Source organism: Ranitomeya variabilis, chromosome 4, assembly GCF_051348905.1.
Source record: "Ranitomeya variabilis isolate aRanVar5 chromosome 4, aRanVar5.hap1, whole genome shotgun sequence".
Lineage (NCBI taxonomy): Eukaryota > Metazoa > Chordata > Amphibia > Anura > Dendrobatidae > Ranitomeya > Ranitomeya variabilis.
Genome location: NC_135235.1, coordinates 235810673 through 235830678, shown reverse-complemented (window position 1 = coordinate 235830678; position 20006 = coordinate 235810673).

Genomic DNA, 20006 nt, shown 5'->3' with positions numbered 1-20006 from the left:
AGACCCGCCGTGTTCAGGGAACACCCCAGAAGACCTGACGTATACCGAGAACACCCAACAAGACCTGCCATATACCAGGAACACCCAACAAGACCCGCCGTATACCGAGAACACCCAACAAGACCTGCCGTATACCGGGAACACCCCACAAGACCCGTCGTATACCAGGAACACCGCACAAGACCCTCCATATACCGGGAACACCCCCCAAACCCGCCGTATTCAGGGAACACCCCACAAGACCCTCCATATACCGAGAACACCCAACAAGACCCGCCGTATACCGAGAACACCCAACAAGACCTGCCGTATACCGGGAACACCCCACAAGACCCGCCGTATACCAGGAACACCCAACAAGACCCGCCGTATACCGAGAACCCCCAACAAGACCCGCCGTATACCGAGAACACCAAATAAGACCCGCCGTATACCAGGAACACCCCACAAGACCCTCCATATACCTGGAACACCCCACAAGACCCTCCATATACCTGGAACACCCCACAAGACCCTCCATATACCTGGAACACCCCACAAGACCCACCGTATACCGGGAACACCCCCCAGACCCGCCGTGTTCAGGGAACACCCCAGAAGACCTGATGTATACCAAGAACACCCAACAAGACCTGCCATATACCAGGAACACCCAACAAGACCCGCCGTATACCGAGAACACCCAACAAGACCTGCCGTATACCGGGAACACCCCACAAGACCCGTTGTATACCAGGAACACCGCACAAGACCCTCCATATACCGGGAACACCCCCCAAACCCGCCGTATTCAGGGAACACCCCACAAGACCCTCCATATACCGAGAACACCCAACAAGACCCGCTGTATACCGAGAACACCCAACAAGACCTGCCGTATACCGAGAACACCCAACAAGACCTGCCGTATACCGGGAACACCCCACAAGACCCGCCGTATACCAGGAACACCCAACAAGACCTGCCGTATACCGAGAACACCCAACAAGACCCACCGTATACCGAGAACACCAAACAAGACCCGCCGTATACCAGGAACACCCCACAAGACCCTCCATATACCTGGAACACCCCACAAGACCCTCCATATACCTGGAACACCCCACAAGACCCTCCATATACCTGGAACACTCCACAAGACCTGCCGTATACCAGGAACACCACCCAGACCCGCCGTATTCAGAGAACACCCCAAAAGACCTGACGTATACCGAGAACACCCAACAAGACCTGCCATATACCAGGAACACCCCACAAGACCCTCCATATACCGGGAACACCCTATAAGACCTGCTGTATACCAGGAACACACCACAAGACCTGCCATATCCAGGGAACACCCCACAAGACCCGCTGTATACCGGGATCACCCGACAAGACCTGCAATACATCGGAGACACACCATAAGCTGATAATATCTCTCCCTTGCCAGGCGCCATTGTCACCCATCAGTGGTTCTGGCAGCGGGTGTGTGGCGTCTTTCACCCCGGGTGTATGTATAATTGATGGGTGACGTGCGGCGGGTGTGGAGGTCTCATTAGGTGCACGGCTTTTCCCTCGTCCGCTCTCCCAGCTCCTTTACATTATTTATTGCCTGCGGCGCTCAGGAGATCCTGTGATGCCAGAGAATGGCCGAGTTCCCTCCAGCCCAGCGGAGGCCACACACAGCACAACACGGGGACGGGAAACATGGAGTCACTGACACACTGTAACGACTGAGCACCACTGCCATGAAGGAAATCTGTATACTGGGGGGCTGTGGTAGTGCAGGGACCCTGGATACAGCACATTAGGTTAGGCCGGCCCCTTATTCTCAGGGGCCCCAGCTCCAGCGGCTGTGATCTGCTCTCACACTGATCTGCCTCATTAGCTTGCAGGCAGCAGAGGAGATCTCATCAGACACCTGGCTGCCATGGCAACCGCAGACTTCTTCATCTCCTCTAACAGGAGGGGGAGGGGGGCGGACGGTAAACGACACCGATCCCACCGCCACCGGCAGGGGGACGAGGTATAATGACATCGTTGGACCAACAGAGCGGCCTCCAGAGAAACGCGGCACAGGTGGCACTGCCATATTACTCCACACGTCAGCAACAAAGGATATCTAACTGCAAGGCGACCCTCAATCTAATGAAAGACCCCCGAAAAGTGTCTTATAAAGAGTTCCACTAATTTAGGATACATTACACCCTGAATAAGCCAAACTGTATACAGGGAGCTCCCCCTAGTCGTGACTGCAGACAGGATCTTATCATGTATCTCTGTATACAGGGAGCTCCCCCTAGTGGTGACTGCAGACAGGATCTTATCATGTATCTCTGTATACAGGGAGCTCCCCCTAGTGGTGACTGCAGACAGGATCTTATCATGTATCTCTGTATACAGGGAGATCCCCCTAGTGGTGACTGCAGACAGGATCTTATCATGTATCTCTGTACACAGGGAGCTCCCCTTAGTGGTGGCTGCAGACAGGATCTTATCATGTATCTCTGTATACAGGGAGCTCCCCCTAGTGGTGGCTGCAGATAGGATCTTATCATGTGTCTCTGTATACAGGGAGCTCCCACTAGTGGTGACTGCAGACAGGATCTTATCATGTATCTCTGTATACAGTGAGCTCCCCCTAGTGGTGACTGCAGACAGGATCTTATCATGTATCTGTAATGATTATAGGGGATAACTCAGGAGGCTCTTTGTGTGGAACAAGACAACTACAGGACACAGTTTTATAAGTGATAATGTCTATATTGTCACACGGTGATTCAAACAGGTGCAGAGCGAAGCTCAAGTCCACAACACTTGGTGTAAATATAAAATGCAGCTCAACAGTCTATAGGAACCTTAGAGGAAAAACGCAATCAAGAAGAAAGTCTATGAAGCACAGTTGTACTTGAGGATACTTGACACGAATAAGTCCTTGATAGTCCAAACACAGATAGATATGCTTATAAGGCAGTTCAAGCAATGTCTTAGCTCAACCAGGAAGGCCTGGGTGATAATCTCATATTTAAGCAGAACAGCAACAGCTTACATGTCCAACAAATGCAGATGGAAACAAACACAAGCAGCCAGATGAAGGAGGATTACTGGAAACCGATGTATGCAGAAGAAACTCAGAGCTGAGTATCAGGATCTCCACACAGGTTCACAGGAGCAGGTGCAGGTGCAAAGCCAAGGAGTCACCAGGGTAGAAGCTGGATGCAAGGCAGAATACTCTAACACAGACTAAAGGCTGGGGTGGAGTTATATAGCAGGAAGACACAGTGCACATGAGACCAAAGACGCCATCTTGGAAAAGGGCAGTAATGCACAAAAGGTAATCAAAATGTTCAGAGTCCTGACAGTATCTCTGTATACAGGGAGCTCCCCCTAGTGGTGACTGCAGACAGAATCTTATCATGTATCTCTGTGTACAGGGAGCTCCCCCTAGTGGTGGCTGCAGGCAGAATCTTATCATGTATCTCTGTATACAGGGAGCTCCCCCTAGTGGTGGCTGCAGACAGGATCTTATCATGTATCTCTGTATACAGGGAGCTCCCCTTAGTGGTGGCTGCAGACAGGATCTTATCATGTATCTCTGTATACAGGGAGCTCCCCCTAGTGGTGACTGCAGACAGGATCTTATCATGTATCTCTGTATACAGGGAGCTCCCCCTAGTGGTGGCTGCAGATAGGATCTTATCATGTGTCTCTGTATACAGGGAGCTCCCCCTAGTGGTGACTGCAGACAGGATCTTATCATGTATCTCTGTATACAGGGAGCTCCCCCTAGTGGTGACTGCACACAGGATCTTATGTATCTCTGTATACAGGGAGCTCCCCCTAGTGGTGACTGCAGACAGGATCTTAAGAATGTTGGAGATATTTATACGAACAGAATATTGATTTCTTGTCTTCTTTAATCCATCATAAATACAGAAATTTACTCGAAATAATTAAACTGCCAGGAATGTTATCATCCAAGAATATTCCAATTAACCCCTTCATTTCCCTAGACTTCCGGGGTTATTAATGTTCATCCTAAACTACTGTAAACCTTTGTGGATATTTCTATTAAGCTGGTTACCATCATAGACCATCGTAGATATTAGGTATCACCCCCAGATCCACAGTAACACTTCAGACATATTAACTCCTGAACAACCACGAACCATCGGTGCTGCTACATATGTGGCAATCTTTAGAGCAGTGGTCCGACATTGTTTGCTCCCCCAGCCACAGTCGCACCCCGATCCTGCCCCCACCCCCCCCAGACACATGGCGGTGATGATGATCTGCAGCGACGACTCCCTGCAGCGCGCTTCTGCTCTCGGCTTCTCCTATTTATATTCTGCTCAGTGCGGATTAAAATAACTGCAGCTGTGAGAGTTTCGGAGGCCGGAGCTGCGCTCATTTATCAGCACAGACTTCCCCGTCACACTGGTAACTGATGCTGAGGAGTCCCCTGTGCCGAGGGTGTAAACATGGCTCAGGCCCGATGACGTATGTGCCCCGCAGAACATCGCAGCCGCCTCATCTCTGTAATTACGAGATGGAAGCTGCGGCCTCACATCTGCTCTGCGCTCCCCCAGGCCACCGCTCTCCCATTACACACAGAAAGGCGGATTATCCAGAGCAGTCAAAGCTCAGCCGTGACCGCACTAATGAATAGCGGACTAATTAAAGGAGAACTAACCTGACATGCAAGAGCCGCCATCATACAGCTGCAGTTTATAAACGTGTCTACAATCGCGCAGTGCAATCCCGGCCATCGATTCAGAGGTATTCTGGATTATCGGATGGCTGCATTAACCTGTGATGTTGCTAGACTATATCTAGTCTGCGGGATCACATCAGAAGCTACAATGTATCCAGTCTGTTGGATCACATCAGCAGCTACAATGTATCCAGTCTGCAGGATGACATCAGCAGCTACAATGTATCCAGTCTAAGAATGGATATAACATATCAAGTACATACAATGTGAACCACCCAGGTGGATGAATTTTGACCAAAGGTCCAAGGAAAACCAGATTAAGCAGGCTCTTGCAACATACATGTGAGAACAGCAACGACTCAGTGTGATTTAAAGAAGACTAACACTTCATACTCAGTACTCATTCAATGAGCCGCCCGTTACAGAATATGAGTAACCTTGAATACAATAGCCTGTTTACATATCAAAATAAAGGTGATAATTACCCATTACTAGTTTCCAGTTCTCCCACTAGTACTAGTACTAGTACTAGTATCCAGTCTGCGGGATGACATCAGCAGCTACAATGTATCCAGTCAGCGGGATCACATCGGCAACTACAATGTATCCAGTCTGAGGGATGACATTGGCAGCTACAATGTATCCAGTCTGAGGGATGACATCGGCAGCTACAATGTATCCAGTCTGAGAGATGACATCGGCAGCTACAATGTATCCAGTCTGAGAGATGACATCGGCAGCTACAATGTATCCAGTCCAAGGGATGACATCAGCAGCTACAATGTATCCAGTCTGCGGGATGACATCGGGAGCTACAATGTATCCAGTCTGTTGGATCACATCAGCAGCTACAATGTATCCAGTCTGCAGGATGACATCAGCAGCTACAATGTATCCAGTCTGAGGGATGACATTAGCAGCTACAATGTATCCAGTCTGAGGGATGACATCAGAAGCTACAATGTATCCAGTCCGAGGGATGACATCAACAGCTACAATGTATCCAGTCTGAGAGATGACATCGGCAGCTACAATGTATCCAGTCCAAGGGATGACATCAGCAGCTACAATGTATCCAGTCTGCGGGATGACATCGGGAGCTACAATGTATCCAGTCTGTTGGATCACATCAGCAGCTACAATGTATCCAGTCTGCAGGATGACATCAGCAGCTACAATGTATCCAGTCTGAGGGATGACATTAGCAGCTACAATGTATCCAGTCTGAGGGATGACATCAGAAGCTACAATGTATCCAGTCTGAGGGATGACATCAGCAGCTACAATGTATCCAGTCTGAGGGATGACATCAGCAGCTACAATGTATCCAGTCTGCGGGATGACATCAGCAGCTACAATGTATCCAGTCAGCGGGATCACATCGGCAACTACAATGTATCCAGTCTGAGGGATGACATCGGCAGCTACAATGTATCCAGTCTGAGGGATGACATCAGAAGCTACAGTGTATCCAGTCTGAGGGATGACATCGGCAGCTACAATGTATCCAGTCTGAGGGATGACATCAGCAGCTACAATGTATCCAGTCTGAGGGATGACATTGGCAGCTACAATGTATCCAGTCTGAGGGATGACATCGGCAGCTACAATGTATCCAGTCTGAGAGATGACATCGGCAGCTACAATGTATCCAGTCTGAGGGATGACATCAGAAGCTACAATGTATCCAGTCTGTGGGATCACATCAGCAGCTACAATGTATCCAGTCAGCGGGATCACATCGGCAACTACAATGTATCCAGTCTGAGGGATGACATCGGCAGCTACAATGTATCCAGTCTGAGGGATGACATCGGCAGCTACAATGTATCCAGTCTGAGATATGACATCGGCAGCTACAATGTATCCAGTCTGAGGGATGACATCAGCAGCTACAATGTATCCAGTCTGAGGGATGACATCGGTAGCTACAATGTATCCAGTCTGAGGGGGGTCACATCAGCAGCTACAATCTATCCAGTCCGAGGGATGACATCAGCAGCTACAATGTATCCAGTCTTCGGGATGACATCAGCAGCTACAATGTATCCAGTCTTCGGGATGACATCAGCAGCTACAATGTATCCAGTCTGAGGGGGGGTGGTCACATCAGCAGCTACAATCTATCCAGTCCGAGGGATGACATCGGCAGCTACAATGTATCTAGTCCAAGGGATCACATTGGCAGCTACAATGTATCCAGTCTGCGGGATGACATCGGGAGCTACAATGTATCCAGTCTGAGAGATGACATCGGCAGCTACAATGTATCCAGTCTGAGGGATGACATCGGCAGCTACAATGTATCCAGTCTGAGGGATGACATCGGCAGCTACAATGTATTCAGTCTAAGGGATGACATCGGCAGCTACAATGTATCCAGTCTGAGGGATGACATCAGCAGCTACAATGTATCCAGTCTGAGGGATGACATCAGCAGCTACAATGTATCTAGTCCAAGGGATGACATCAGCAGCTACAATGTATCCAGTCTGCGGGATGACATCAGCAGCTACAATGTATCCAGTCCGAGGAATGACACCAGCAGCTACACTGTATCCAGTCTGCGGGATCACATCAGCAGCTACAATGTATCCAGTCTGAGGGATAACATCAGCAGCTACAATGTATCCAGTCTGCGGGATCACATCAGCAGCTACAATGTATCCAGTCTTAGAAATGACATCAGAAGCTACAATGTATCCAGTCTGAGGGATGACATCAGCAGCTACAATGTATCCAGTCTTAGAGATGACATCAGAAGCTACAATGTATCCAGTCCGAGGGATAACATCAGCAGCTACAATGTATCCAGTCTGAGGGATGACATCAGCAGCTACAATGTATCCAGTCTGAGGGATGACATCAGCAGCTACAATGTATCCAGTCTGAGGGATCACATCAGCAGCTACAATGTATTCAGTCTGAGGGATGACATCAGCAGCTACAATGTATCCAGTCTGAGGGATCACATCAGCAGCTACAATGTATCCAGTCTGAGGGATCACATCAGCAGCTACAATGTATTCAGTCTGAGGGATGACATCAGCAGCTACAATGTATCCAGTCTGAGAGATGTCATCAGCAGCTACAATGTATCCAGTCTGCAGGATGACATTAGCAGCTACAATGTATCCAGTCTGAGGGATGACATCAGCAGCTACAATGTATCCAGTCTGAGAGATGTCATCAGCAGCTACAATGTATCCAGTCTGAGGGATGACATCAGCAGTTACAATGTATCCAGTCTGAGGGATGACATCGGCAGCTACAATGTATTCAGTCTGAGGGATGACATCGGCAGCTACAATGTATCCAGTCTGAGGGATGACATCGGCAGCTACAATGTATTCAATCTGAGGGATGACATCGGCAGCTACAATGTATCCAGTCCAAGGGATGACATCAGCAGCTACAGTGTATCCAGTCTTCGGCATGACATCAGCAGCTACAATGTATCCAGTCCGAGGGATGACATCAGCAGCTACAATGTATCCAGTCTGTGGGATGACATCAGCAGCTACAATGTATCCAGTCTGCGGGATCACATCAGCAGCTAAAATGTATCTAGTCTGAGGGATGACATCAGCAGCTACAATGTATCCAGTCTGCGGGATCACATCAGCAGCTACAATGTATCCAGTCTGAGGGATGACATTAGCTGCTACAATGTATCCAGTCTTAGAGATGACATCAGAAGCTACAATGTATCCAGTCTGAGGGATGACATCGGCAGCTACAATGTATTCAGTCTGAGGGATGACATCGGCAGCTACAATGTATCCAGTCTGAGGGATGACATCAGCAGCTACAATGTATCCAGTCTGGGGGGGTGTCACATCAGCAGCTACAATGTATCCAGTCTGAGGGATGACATTGGCAGCTACAATGTATCCAGTCCAAGGGATGACATCAGCAGCTACAATGTATCCAGTCTTCGGGATGACATCAGCAGCTACAATGTATCCAGTCCGAGGGATGACATCAGCAGCTACAATGTATCCGGTCTGCGGGATGACATCAGCAGCTACAATGTATCCAGTCTGCGGGATCACATCAGCAGCTAAAATGTATCCAGTCTGAGGGATGACATCAGTAGCTACAATGTATCCAGTCTGCGGGATCACATCAGCAGCTACAATGTATCCAGTCTGAGGGATGACATTAGCTGCTACAATGTATCCAGTCCGAGGGATGACATCAGCAGTTACAATGTATCCAGTCTGAGGGATGACATCGGCAGCTACAATGTATCCAGTCTGAGGGATGACATCAGCAGTTACAATGTATCACTCTGGATTCCAGGCTGCAGACTGGATACATTGGAGTAACTGGTGGCAGAGCTCTGATTCCAGCTATCCACCATTGCCGCTCCCTTTGAGAATCCCCCGTGCTGCACATAGTCTCCGACAGGGAGAGTTGTCGTAGTCTCATCTTTTTTTTATTAAAGGCCTCAGCTAGTTAAGGAACTTGGATACTGCAGGTAGTTTCCATAGCAACAGGCCGGTCAGATGACCACGATTCCGCTGCGTCCTTTCCGTGCTGTTGATTTCTCACAGCCAGGACAGGCGTACAGACCTCCTGAATAAGAAAATGGGGGCTCCTCTGTGGTGGAGGGGCTGCACTTTATCCCCCTCGATATCAAAGCTGCTGATGTCTCTAGAATTAATGGCGCCATATGAACGAGTACAATAAAGAACAATAAAGCCTTTCTGATGATACAATAATATGATATAAAAAAACGGCTACGTTCACATTTGCGTTGTTGGGCATTGCGTCGGCGATGCATCGGCGACGCAACGCACAACGCATGCAAAACGCATGCAAAACGCATTGTTTTGTGACGCATGCGTCCATTTTTGGCATGATTTTTGACGCACAAAAAATGCAACATGCTGCGTCCTCTGCGCCTTGACGCGTGCGCCAAAAAAGATGCATGCATCACAAAACGCAAGACAACGCATGTCCATGCGTCCCCATGTTAAATATAGGGGCGCATGACGCATGCGTCGCTATGCGTCGCCGAACCTGCGCCCGACGCAACGCAAATGTGAACGTAGCCAAAAAGATTAAATATGCAAATCACACTCAGGACGTAACAGGCTGCCATCCTGCCCTAAAATAGTCTCCAAATGTCGAATGCTATAGATCAGTGTTCCCCAACTCCGGTCCTCAAGAGCCACCAACAGGTCATGTTTTGAGGATTTCCTTAGTATTGCACAGGTCATTGAATGCTTGCCTGTCCAGGTGATGCAATTATCACCTGTGCAATACTAAGGAAATCCCGAAAACGACCTGTTGGTGGCTCTTGAGGACCGGACTTGGGGAGCACTGCTATAGATATTGGTGGCGCCACCTTCTGGTGATTAGTAGAAGTGCAGCCATATGGCTATAAGCTTCTATTATAGCAGCAATCTGCAACTTCTCATCTGTGGTCAAACTACAACTCCCAGCATTCCCTGTAGTCTGGGCAATATGAGCACAGCATTATATCCAACGTGACTTTTTTATGTAAGTAATCTTTGCAGGGAGGAACCAAGAGGAGACTCAGATGGGCCGAGGCCCTGACTGTGTAATGGACCCCAGTCCTCTGGAGTTTACTATGCAATGAAATGGGGCATGCACCTGTTTTTTCCTAGTTCATTGGTGGGCTTTAGGCTAATCATCTTTGGGGTAGAGGCTTGTCCCAATCGAATCCCAACATGGCAGCTTGTACTGCAGATGATGGGTTGTATAGCCCATTCCTGCCCTTTGTAGTATACAGATCACAACAGCAGGGGGTATGTGTTCTTCCCTCTGATATCCAATGGTGGTATGGCAGGGCAAGGCATATGCAATATCTGCCCTATGTAATGCAAATTACTAGCTTGTATGTTATATATATACTGCCACCTGGTGGTGATAGGTGGCATTACAGCACCATACTTTATACTTTGTCCTCTGAATCTAAATTTATATAATAATAATAATAATAATAATAATAATAATAATAAAAAAATAACCCATCTATCAGGTCATCATATAAATATTACATTGTATCATGCTTGTTAATGTCACATTATATATATTTATGGCCAGCGTCCTTCGTGCCTCTCCTGGTATCTCATCATCTCCTCTGTGTCTGGCGATGGCCGCCTGCGCTCATCTCATATTTCCCCCCTCATGCAGTCCGGGAGGTAGACACGATGAACACTTTACGCGTCACGTCGGTGGCATTTAGACTTGTGCGCACACAATGTGACATCTACGGCGAGGTTCCCGGCTGTGATATTGAGCCATCGATCCGTATCCTGCAGGTTATTTACATGATGCGGGTCCAAGAAACGACTCTGGAAGCCGCCCAGGAGCAGAGGAGGAAGAAGATCTCGTGTTTCCGTCTCTTCCGCTCTGTACCAAGGTCTTCACTGCAGAAATCTGGTGTCGGTACCCGACCTTTACTTCTCATGGCGCCGCACCAATTGTGCTACATGTATAAGATCCAGACCCCTCTGTCCAGGAGCGGCCCCTGTGCAGCATATGGGCCCTCCGATGTCCAATATCTCATCGTAATGCACAATCCCACCTGACAGAGATGGATATGGCCCCCTGACCACCTGGGAGGCTGCACAGGTTGCACCAATGCCATGTCCACCCCGGCCCCTGGGAGCAGCACCGCAGCTTTACGTTCAAAGGGCGAGCTTCATGCTGATTGAGATGTATACTGAAGGCAAATCTGTCAAAAACCTTTCGAATACTCGCTGCTCTCATGGAGATGTAGACGTGAAATCTATTCTGCTGAGAAAAAGAATATCTGACACTGACCTTCCTTCTTAGTGATAAGGGAGGACTACGGGGCGCCGTCTGTGTAAGGGAGGACTACGGGGTGCCGTCTGTGTAAGGTGGGACTACGGGGAGCCGTCTGTGTATGGGGGGACTACGGGGCACAGTCTGTGTATGGGGGGACTACGGGGAGCCGTCTGTGCAAGGGGGACTACGGGGAGCTGTCTGTGCAAGGGGGGACTACAGGGAGCCGTCTGTGTAAGGGAGGACTACGGGGAGCCGTCTGTGTAAGGGAGGACTACGGGGAGCCATCTGTGTATGGGGGGACTACGGGGAGCCATCTGTGTAAGGGAGGACTACGGGGTGCTGTCTGTGTAAGGTGGGACTACGGGGAGCCATCTGTGTATGGGGGGACTACGGGGCGCAGTCTGTGTATGGGGGGACTACGGGGAGCCGTCTGTGCAAGGGGGACTACGGGGAGCTGTCTGTGCAAGGGGGGACTACAGGGAGCCGTCTGTGTAAAGGAGGACTACGGGGAGCCGTCTGTGTAAGGGAGGACTACGAGGAGCCGTCTGTGTATGGGGGGACTACGAGGAGCCGTCTGTGTAAGGGAGGACTACGGGGCGTCGTCTGTGTAAGGTGGGACTACAGGGAGCCGTCTGTGCAAGGGGGACTATGGGGAGCAGTCTCTGTAAGAGGGGACTACGGGGGGCCGTCTGTGTAAGGGGGGACTACGGGGAGCAGTCTGTGTAAGGGAGGACCACGGGGAGCAGTCTGTCTGAGGGAGGACTACGGGGTGCCGTCTGTGTAAGGGAGGACTACGGGGCGCCGTCTGCGTAAGGGAGGACTGCGGGGTGCCATCTGTGCATGGGAGGACGACGGGGAGCCAACTGTGTATGGGGGGACTACGGGGAGCCGTCTGTGCAAAGGGGACTATGAGGAGCCGTCTCTGTAAGAGGGGACTACGGGGTGCCGTCTGCATTAGGGAGGACTACGGGGAGCCGTCTGCGTAAGGGAGGACTATGGGGTGCCATCTGTGCATGGGAGGATGACGGGGAGCTGACTGTGTATGGGGGGACTACGGGGGCCGACTGTGTAAGGGAGGACTATGGGGGCCGTCTGTGTAAAGGAAGACTACGGGGGCCGTCTGTGTAAGGGAGGACAACGGGGCGCCGTCTGTGTGTGAGGAGTATGCAAGGGAGGACTATGCAAGGGAGGACTATGGGGAGCCGTCTGTGTGAGGAGTGAGCAGTCTATGTGAGGAGGGGTCCATGGGGAGCAGTCTGTGTTGGGGAGCCCACTCTGTGTGTTGGGGGGCCCAGTCTATGTGTTGGGGGGGAGCAGTCAGTGTGTTGGCAGAGGCAGTCTGTGTTGGCTGAGCAGTCTATGTGTTGGGGGAAGCAGTCTTTGTTGGGGGAGCAGTCTGTGTTGGGTGGAGCAGTCGGTGTTGGGGGAGCAGTCTGTGTGTTTGGGGGGTGCAGTCTGTGTGTTGGGGGGAGCAGTCTGTGTTGAGGGAGCAGTCTGTGTGTTGGGATGGATCAGTCTGTGTGTTGGAGGGTGCAGTCTGTGTTGAGGGGCGCACTCTCCGTGTTGGGGGATCAGTCTGTGTGTTGGGGGATCAGTCTGTGTGTTGGGGGGAGCAGTCGGTGTTGGGGGGTGCAGTCTGAGTGTTGGGAAGGATCAGTTTGTGTGTTGGGGGTGCAGTCTGAGTGTTGGGGGGCACACTCTCTGTGTTGGGGGGGAGCAGTCTGTGTGTGTTGGGGGGAGCAGTCTGTGTTGAGGGGCGCACTCTCTGTGTTGGGGGTGCAGTCTGTGTGTTGGGGGAGCAGTCTGTGTGTTGGGGGAGCAGTCTGTGTGTTGGCAAGGATCAGTCTGTGTTGGGGGGCGCACTCTCTGTGTTGGGGGAGCAGTCTGTGTGTGTTGGGGAGGATCAGTCTGTGTGTTGGGGGTGCAGTCTGTGTGTTGGGGGAGCAGTCTGTGTTGAGGGGCACACTCTGTGTTGGGGAGAGCAGTGTGTGTTGGGGGGATCAGTGTGTGTGTTGGGGGGATCAGTCTGTGTGTTGGGGGATCAGTCTGTGTGTTGGGGGGAGCAGTCTATGTGTTGGGGGGATCAGTCTGCGTGTTGGCAAGGAGCAGTCTGCGTGTTGGTGGTGCAGTCTGAGTGTTGGGGGGTGCACTCTCTGTGTTGGGGGGAGCAGTCTGTGTGTTGGGGGGTGCAGTCTGTGTGTTGGTGGAGCAGTCTGTGTTGGGGGGATCAGTCTGTGTGTTGGGGGGATCAGTCTGTGTGTTAGGGGGATCAGTCTGTGTGTTGGGGGAGCAGTCTGTGTGTTGGTGGAGCAGTCTGTGTGTTGGGGGGATCAGTCTGTGTGTTGGGGGGATCAGTCTGTGTGTTGGGGGGATCAGTCTGTGTGTTGGGGGTGCAGTCTGAGTGTTGGGGGAGCAGTTTGTGTGTGTTGGGGAGGATCAGTCTGTGTGTTGGGGGGTGCACTCTCTGTGTTGGGGGTGCAGTCTGTGTGTTGGGGGGAGCAGTCTGTGGGGAGCAGTCTGTGTGTTGGGGATCAGTCTGTGTTGGGGGAGCAGTCTGTGTGTTGGGGAGGCAGTCTGTGTTGGGGGAGCAGTCTGTGTTGAGGGGCGCACTCTCTGTGTTGGGGGAGCAGTCTGTGTTGGGGGGAGCAGTCTGTGTGTTGGGGGGAGCAGTCTGTGTTGGGGGAGCAGTCTGTGTGTTGGGGGGATCAGTCTGTGTGTTGGGGGAGCAGTCTGTGTGTTGGGGGGAGCAGTCTGTGTGTTGGGGGAGGATCAGTCTGTGTGTTGGGGGGAGCAGTCTGTGTTGGGGGAGCAGTCTGTGTGTTGGGGGGGATCAGTCTGTGTGTTGGGGGAGCAGTCTGTGTTGGGGGAGCAGTCTGTGTGTTGGGGGAGGATCAGTCTGTGTGTTGGGGGGATCAGTCTCTGTGTTGGGGGAGCAGTCTGTGTGTTGGGGGGAGCAGTCTGTGTGTTGGGGAGGATCAGTCTGTGTGTTGGGGGAGCAGTCTGTGTGTTGGGGGGAGCAGTCTGTGTGTTGAGGGGATCAGTCTCTGTGTTGGGGGGAGCAGTCTGTGTGTTGGGGGGAGCAGTCTGTGTGTTGGGGAGGATCAGTCTGTGTGTTGGGGGAGCAATCTGTGTGTTGGGGGGAGCAGTCTATGTGTTGGGGGGGCAGTCTGTGTGTTGGGGAGCAGTCTGAGTGTTGGAGGAGCAGTCTGTGTGTTGGGGGGAGCAGTCTGTGTGTTGGGGGGATCAGTCTCTGTGTTGGGGGGTGCAGTCTGTGTGTTGGGGGAGCAGTCTGTGTGTTGGGGGAGCAGTCTGTGTGTTGGGGGATCAGTCTCTGTGTTGGGGGGTGCCGACTGTGTGTTGGGGGGAGCAGTCTGTGTGTTGGGGGATCAGTCTCTGTGTTGGGGGGTGCAGTCTGTGTGTGTTGGGGGGAGCAGTCTGTGTGTTGGGGGGATCAGTCTCTGTGTTGGGGGGTGCAGTCTGTGTGTTGGGGGAGCAGTCTGTGTGTTGGTGGGAGCAGTCTGTGTGTTGGGGGAGCAGTCTGTGTGTTGGGGGAATCAGTCTCTGTGTTGGGGGGTGCAGTCTGTGTGTTGGGGGGAGCAGTCTGTGTGTTGGTGGGAGCAGTCTGTGTGTTGGGGGGAGCAGTCTGTGTGTTGAGGGGATCAGTCTCTGTGTTGGGGGGAGCAGTCTGTGTGTTGGGGGGAGCAGTCTGTGTGTTGGGGAGGATCAGTCTGTGTGTTGGGGGAGCAATCTGTGTGTTGGGGGGAGCAGTCTGTGTGTTGGGGGGGCAGTCTGTGTGTTGGGGAGCAGTCTGAGTGTTGGAGGAGCAGTCTGTGTGTTGGGGGGAGCAGTCTGTGTGTTGGGGGGATCAGTCTCTGTGTTGGGGGGTGCAGTCTGTGTGTTGGGGGAGCAGTCTGTGTGTTGGGGGAGCAGTCTGTGTGTTGGGGGATCAGTCTCTGTGTTGGGGGGTGCCGACTGTGTGTTGGGGGGAGCAGTCTGTGTGTTGGGGGGAGCAGTCTGTGTGTTGGGGGATCAGTCTCTGTGTTGGGGGGTGCAGTCTGTGTGTGTTGGGGGGAGCAGTCTGTGTGTTGGGGGGATCAGTCTCTGTGTTGGGGGGTGCAGTCTGTGTGTTGGGGGGAGCAGTCTGTGTGTTGGTGGGAGCAGTCTGTGTGTTGGGGGAGCAGTCTGTGTGTTGGGGGAATCAGTCTCTGTGTTGGGGGGTGCAGTCTGTGTGTTGGGGGGAGCAGTCTGTGTGTTGGGGGGAGCAGTCTGTGTGTTGGGGGAGCAGTCTGTGTGTTGGGGGATCAGTCTCTGTGTTGGGGGGTGCAGTCTGTGTGTTGGGGGGAGCAGTCTCTGTGTTGGGGGAGCAGTCTGTGTGTTGGGGGGCTCAGACTCATTCTTCCGGTGACTGTGCCGCACGTGGGGGTGACTGACCCTCTGAGCACCATTGACCATTATCCCTTGCTCTGTCCGAGACCACCAGTAACAGCCCCGTTCCTTCTCCAGCCCCGGGGTCATTACCACACTCAGGCTGATTATGGTGACCCCGGTAAGGGATATATAGGAAGTATCAGGCTCGTACCCTCATGATGGCAGCCATCAGCTCGCCGACCGTGCAGGTTCTGTCACTTAGGCTGCCGTCACACTAGCAGTATTTGGTCAGTATTTTACATCAGTATTTGTAAGCCAAAACATATGCACCACTTCTGCATTTATCACCCACTCCTGGTTTTGGCTTACAAATACTGATGTAAAATACTGACCAAATACTGATAGTGTGATGGCAGCCTAAGGCCTCTTTCACACTTCAGTCTTTTGGCGTCAGTCTGAAACCGCCATTTTCCTCAAATAGCGGATCCGCCATTTTTTTTTGGGGCGGATCCGCTATTTTTCCATAGACTTGCATTAGCGACGGATTGTGGCGGATGGTCGTCCGTTCCATCCGCCATGCGACGGATCCGTCGAAATTTGGCGGACGTTGTCTAGACATTGACGGACATTGTAACTTTTTTTGTCTGCGCCTAATTGAAGGTTCGCGATGGATCCGTCGCGACCGCCATTTCATAGAATGGGTGTCTATGGGCGGCGGATCCGTCGCGAACCGTCATTTGGCGGATCCGTCCCCCAATCCGTTTTTTTCAATTGAGCATGCTCCAAAAAGTAGATACTTTGCCCAGACAACCCCAAAACTATATAAACAGGACAGGTAGGGCTCATTCCTCAATGTGCCATCAAGAGAGAACACAGACCCTGCCAGCAAGAGAGAAAGACCCTGCCAGCAAGAGAGACAGAGCAAGACAGACCCTGCCAGCAAGACAGACCCTGCCAGCAAGACAGACCCTGCTAGCAGCCAGCAAGACCCTGCCAGAGACTGCCATGTGAGTACTGCCATCCAGCATGAGTTCTGCGTGTGTGTGTGTGTGTGTGTGTGTGTGTGTGTGTGTGTGTGTGTGTGTGTGTGTGTGTGTGTGTGTGAGAGTGTGTGTGTGTGTGTGTGTGTGTGTGTGTGTGTGTGTGCCCGCCTTGCATGTTTTTATTTTTCATACTGTGCTAGTATTTTGAATTGCTGTGCTGTGACATGTGTGTGGTGTGTGTATAAATGCCGTGTGATGTGTGTTCTGTATTTTTGTTATTTTTCACACATTAACATACTGTACTGGTATTCAAAATAAAGAGCAGTGTAGCTCCTACTTTCCAACAAAAAAAAAAAAAGGAAAAACAAAAAAAAATTGTAATAAAAATTCCACAAAACTGTTCGTAGTATGATTTCAAGATAAATTTAAAACTGGGTCTACATTCAATAAAGGTGTTTGAGGTTCTATATACAAATGCGGAATGCAAACCTTTGGTCTAGAAAATGTTATCTGGTTTTAGAAAATAGCAACTGTAGGGCAACCATAATTATAATTTTTGGGTATTGGTATTTTAACTTTGAATGAGGGAAATTTTTTATAAGGTTGAAACTGTGTCTGGAGGAGGGGGTGGGGTAGGTTTAGCAAAATGCGCATGGCGCATATCAAGTTTGAAGTAGTTTTGAGGTTGCTTTCAAGGAATTTGGGGGGGAAACAGGAGATGGACGGTTTTGCAGCTTGTGCATCAAGCATATCAAGTTTGAAGGGAACAGTTAACACAATTTTTTTTTTTTTTTTGTGTAATAATTTTTTGTGGGGAATCAAAATGTATGTTGGCATACCAATACATAATCATTCTAATTAAAACTGTGTTTAAATTGGAAGATTCTTGGGACCAAGCAAGGAACCCAAGAGAAACGCAGCAAGGACCCAAGACAGACACAGCAAGGACCCAAGAGTTTGGAAAACAGATGTACCGTATTTTTCGGACTATAAGACGCACCGGACGATAAGACGCACCCCAAATTTTCATAATAAAAATAAGGAAAAAAAAAAAATGTTTCAAATGGGGGTACGTCTTACAGTCCGAATTCAGCTTACCAGTGAAGGGCTCGCCACAGGTGGAGAAGTCACAGGGGCCTTTCGGTGGTCCAGGCTGGTGCGTTGGCCTCCAGGAAATCCCATCCCAGGCTGGTGCTCTGTGCTTGGGCAGGGGTGGAGGCTCTGTGTCCGGGGCAGGGGCTGGGCTCCGGGGCACAGGCTGGGCTCTGGGGGCACAGGCTGGGCTCTGGGGGCACAGGCTGGGCTCTGGGGGCACAGGCTGGGCTGCCGGCAGTGGCTGTGCTCTGGGGCACAGGCTGTGCTGCGGGGCACAGGCTGGGCTCTGGGGCACAAGCTGTGCTGTGGGCAGTGGCTGGGCTCTGGGGGCACAGGCTGGGCTCTGGGGGCACAGGCTGGGCTCTGGGGGCACAGGCTGGGCTCTGGGGCACAAGCTGTGCTGCGGGCAGTGGCTGGGCTCTGGGGGCACAGGCTGGGCTCTGGGGGCACAGGCTGGGCTCTGGGGGCACAGGCTGGGCTCTGGGGGCACAGGCAGTGCTGCCGGCAGTGGCTGGGCTCTGGGGCACAGGCTGTGCTGCGGGGCTGTGGCAGCGGCTCTCTGGGCTCAGTGGGGGCTCCGACGGCATATACGGTACTTACAAATTATGCGGCAGCAGCAGCGGGGGCAGTCCCGATGCAGCCATGCTGGTGCAGCTGTGGCTGTGCTGCGGGCAGGGACTGTGCTGCAGGCAGGGGCTGTGCTGTGGGGCTGTGGCAGCGGCTCTCTAGGCTCAGTGGGGGCTCCGACGGCATTTCTTCAAAGCCCGGAGGCCCCCCGCTCATCCGGCATGTTGCGGTGGCCTCCGAGAACATGGGCGCCAGGAAAATGGCCGCCGGGCCAGCACACGCTCAGATTCAGATCTTGTTGCCGAGATCTCGCCCCGAGATCTCGGGAGACGAGATCTCGTTGACGAGATTTGAATCTGAGAGTGCGCCGGCCCGGCGGCCATTTTCCTGGCGCCTATGTTCTCGGAGGCCACCGCAACATGCCGGATGAGCGGGGGGCCTCCGGGCTTTGAAGAAATGCCGTCGGAGCCCCCACTGAGCCTAGAGAGCCGCTGCAACAGCCCCACAGCACAGCCCCTGCCTGCAGCACAGTCCCTGCCCGCAGCACAGCCACAGCTGCACCAGCATGGCTGCATCGGGACCGCCGCCGCTGCTGCTGCCGCATAATTTGTAAGTATATTCCGACTACAAGACGCACCCCCATTTTCCCCTTACATTTTGGGGGAAAAAAAGTGCGTCTTGTAGTCCGAAAAATACGGTAAGTATAAAGTCCCGAAAGCTTTATTTATCCTTTTGTATAGTAGCTTAGAACTCTCTTTATACTTGCAGATTCTTAGGGACCCAAGACAAACGGGACCCAAGAGAAACGCAGCAAGGACCCAAGACAGACGCAGCATGGACCCCAGACAGACGCAGCAAGGACCCAAGAGTTTGGAAAACAGATGTAAGTATAAAGTCCCAAAAGCTTTATCTATCCTTTTGTATAGTAGCTTAGAACTCTTTTTATACTTGCAGATTCTTAGGGACCCAAGGCAGACGCTGGAAAACAGGACCATAATGTCTTCTTCTGAGAGCCCCCCTGTTGTGAATTCTGTTGTGGGTTCTGCTCTTAGGCTCCCTCCGGTGGTTATAAGTGGTAGTGCTGCTGTTTGTCCTTCACAACAGTCATCAGCTGCTTCCACTTTGGACGGGGCTATTTAGTCTGGCTCCTTCCTTTAGTGAGTGCCAGTTGTCCATTGTTTTCTAGGGATCCACATCTCTGCTTGGTTTCTCCTTCTGGATTGTCCAAATCATCAAAGATAAGTCCTGGCTCTGTTTTTGCAGTCCACATGCGGTGGACTTAATAGTTCTGTGAATTGCTATGTTTTTTCTTGTCCAGCTTTGTCTGTGTTAAGATTTACTCAGCCAAGTTGGAAGCTCTGGAGTCACAGAGTTACCCTCCATGCCTTTAGTTAGGTGTGGAGATTTTTGTATTCTCTGTGGTGGATTTTGTAGTATTTTTTATACTGACCGCACAGTACTCTTTCCTGTCTTTTCTTTCTAGGTAGCGTGGCCTCCTTTGCTAAATTCTG